Raw genomic sequence first — 3,598 nt, forward strand, 5'->3', positions numbered from 1 at the left:
TCACGGGTGATGACGTACTTCCGTGTGCGCGCAAGGCAACTTGGGAAATGAAGGATTTAGTAGCGTCGAGTTGTTTGACGGAAAAAGAAACAGAAGTTCATTATATTATATTATATTATATTATTTATTTTCTTCTTCTATCTACTATCTACTAAAACCTTATACTTTCATTATTATATTAAAAATACAGGAATTTATCAGTAGTTCTTTTTCTTAAATTAACAAAACAGGTGAAAATTTTTAATGAAAAAAAATGGCATTTACTTTCCTGCCGTCTTTCACTAACGTAATGTACCCTTTCTCCTAATTCCTTCCTTCCTTCCTTCCTTCCTGCACAGCACAGCTCCTTAAATCACATCAGCACCGATTGGATAAAAACAGCTGTTTTTTCAGTGGAGTTTGGTGCAGTGGCTTTCAGTGATGTTCAATCTGCTTTGGACACATTTCACTGGTGAGTCAGTCAACATGAGGGTAAATAAACAATGACATAAAAAAAGGGTAAGGAAAGTATTTTTTATACCGTAAAATAAAATGGAAAATTATGAAGTTACTACTTATATTTACAGTATCTCTAGTTTTATCTTTTGTGCTTCATATTACATGTAGAAGCTCAATATGTTTATCATCAAATGATTTGTTAAGATTAAGATTATTAGATAATGAGTCAATTTTTTTTCAGATTTTTATATCAAAGTTATGAGATAATGAAAGTCAAATTACATAAATGAGGAAGGAAGTCAAAAATATGATTTAAGGTATAATAATAATATTTATTTACTATTTCATAATATTTATTTACTTTATCATAACTATGATTTATTCATTCCAAATTTAAACTTTTGTGATGATGAGACATCAAGTTAAAATCATGACTTTTCAAGTCACGATAACGAGATACTAAATTTAATCATATGATTTTTAATCCCAGATTATGAGATTAATGAATGATTAATGAAAGGGCCTTAAGGGGAAGAGGCTGGGGCCCAAGGGGTCAGTAGGCCCCTGGGCCAGAGCCCCTGTTTGAAGTAACTGATAACATTTGTTGTTGAAATGACCAGATTACCACAAAGAGACACAAAGAAACGAAAGAGACACAAACCAACCACAAAGAGACACAAACCAACTACAAAGATACACAAAACAACTACAAACAGACACAAACCAACCACAAAGAGACACAAAGAAACCACAGAGACACAAACCAACTACAAAGAGACACAAACCAACCACAATAAGACACAAACCAACTACAGAGAGACACAAACACACCACAGAGAGACACAAACCAACCACAGAGACACAAACCAACTGCAAAGAGACACAAAGAAACCACAGAGACACAAACCAACTACAGAGAGACACAAACCAACTACAAAGAGACACAAACCAACCACAAAGAGACACAAAGAAACCACAGAGACACAAACNAACTAAAAAAACACACAAACCAACCACAAAAAGACACAAACCAACTACAAAGAGACACAAAGAAACCACAGAGACACAAAGAAACCACAGAGACACAAACCAACTACAAAGAGACACAAACCAACTACAAAGAGACACAAAGAAACCACAGAGACACAAACCAACTACAGAGAGACACAAACCAACTACAAAGAGACACAAACCAACCACAAAGAGACACAAAGAAACCACAGAGACACAAACCAACTACAAAGAGACACAAACCAACCACAATAAGACACAAACCAACTACAAAGAGACACAAAGAAACCACAGAGACACAAAGAAACCACAGAGACACAAACCAACTACAAAGAGAGAGAAACCAACCACAAAGAGACACAAAGAAACCACAGAGACACAAACCAACTACAAAGAGACACAAACCAATTACAAAGAGACACAAACCAGCTACAGAGAGACACAAAACAACTACAAAGAGACACAAAACAACTACAAACAGACACAAAACAACTATAAAGAGACACAAACCAACCACAGAGACACAAACCATCTACAAAGAGACACAAACCAGCTACAAAGAGACACAAACCAACTACAAAGTGACACAAACCAACTACAGAGACACAAATCAACTGAAAAACATGAACCAATAATGAATGATGATAATAATAATAATTATGAAAAAATGAATTTATGAATTTTAATTTAACATGATCTTAGACTTAAATATGACAGTTGAAGTCATATATAGACTCAATATTTTGACTTTTAAACAGGATTATGAGATAGTTATAAGAACAGTAAAATAGTAAAATATATGATTATATAATGATTTTAATATAATATTAGTTATTTAATAATTATGACCTGGTAGGACAAAGTGTTAACGTTTGTTGCCATAACGTTGACTCTAATTGAACAGAACTGCTCCTCCGCAGCTCGGCTTCATAACTCGGCTGTGTCTCTCCGTGCTGCGGTTGCAGCCGGGCTCAGGTTGCCTCCGTCGGCCGACTGTGAGGTTGCAGTTGCAGCCGCTTCCTTCACGGCTCATTGATTGGCTCAGCGTTCAGTTCCTCCTGAGGAAATCACTCCTTTTATAGTTAACGGAGCGCCGAGCGGCTGTTTTCCGGGTTCACACTCACTCAGCATGTAGAGGAGGCGGACCGCCGGGAGACACCTGGACCACCGCGGACGCGCCGGAGCCCGGACACACGGTATCGATCCGCAGATATCGATCAGCTATCAGTGAAGGTGAGGAGCCTGAGGGCGAGAGAGGGCGGGTTGTGTCTCTGGGTCATTGGGGACTGTATCAGGAGGGAGGGGGATCAGTTCTCTGGGGTGGATCCTGGTCTCAGATCAGACATGTCAGGTCCTGCAGACTGCTGCTGCTGCTGCTGCACACTCACAGGAGAAAACTGCAATCTGACTCAGGTTCAAGGTTCAGCTTCAGTCTGTCCCGCGCGCTCAGGCTGAAGCCGCTTCAGTTCTGCTGCCGATCACAAACATCATCAGTTACTGAAGATCCGTGACGTGACGACACGAAACAACAGCACCGAGTCTGAGGCTGCAGCCGGAAGTCAGGTCACTACAGTTACCGCGAGCCGAGGAGGTACTGTATACTACACAGTACTACAACTGTATACTACTACTACTGTATACTACTGCTGTATACTACTACTACTGTATACTACACAGTACTACTGCTGCATACTACACAGTACTACAACTGTATACTACTACTACTGTATACTACTGCTGTATACTACTACTACTGTATACTACACAGTACTACTGCTGCATACTACACAGTACTACAACTGTATACTACTACTACTGTATACTACACAGTACTACAACTGCATACTACTACTACTGTATACTACACAGTACTACAACTGCATACTACACAGTACTACAACTGCATACTACACAGTACTACAACTGCATACTACACAGTACTACTGCTATATACTACTACTACTGTATACTACACAGTACTACTGCTGCATACTACACAGTACTACAACTGTATACTACTACTACTGTATACTACTGCTGTATACTACTACTACTGTATACTACACAGTACTACTGCTGCATACTACACAGTACTACAACTGTATACTACTACTACTGTATACTACACAGTACTACAACTGCATACTAC

General features: G+C 38.8%; 1 protein-coding gene across 2 annotated transcripts in view; it reads left to right on the top strand.

Moving 5' to 3' along the window:
- The first annotated feature begins 2,546 nt into the window (after positions 1 to 2,546).
- Positions 2,547 to 3,598, top strand: part of LOC111239855 (protein FAM49B-like) — a 12,910-nt gene continuing 11,858 nt past the window's right edge. The window contains exon 1 of one of the 2 annotated variants that reach the window (XM_022769772.1): positions 2,547 to 2,682. The gene's annotated coding sequence lies outside the window, so the exon portion shown is untranslated. Of the gene's footprint in view, positions 2,683 to 2,831; positions 3,041 to 3,598 lie in introns of those variants that run through there. The other variant, XM_022769773.1, reaches the window with a different exon arrangement.

Source organism: Seriola dumerili, unplaced genomic scaffold (genome assembly GCF_002260705.1).
Source record: "Seriola dumerili isolate Sdu_G_001 unplaced genomic scaffold, Sdu_1.0 BDQW01005112.1, whole genome shotgun sequence".
NCBI lineage: Eukaryota > Metazoa > Chordata > Actinopteri > Carangiformes > Carangidae > Seriola > Seriola dumerili.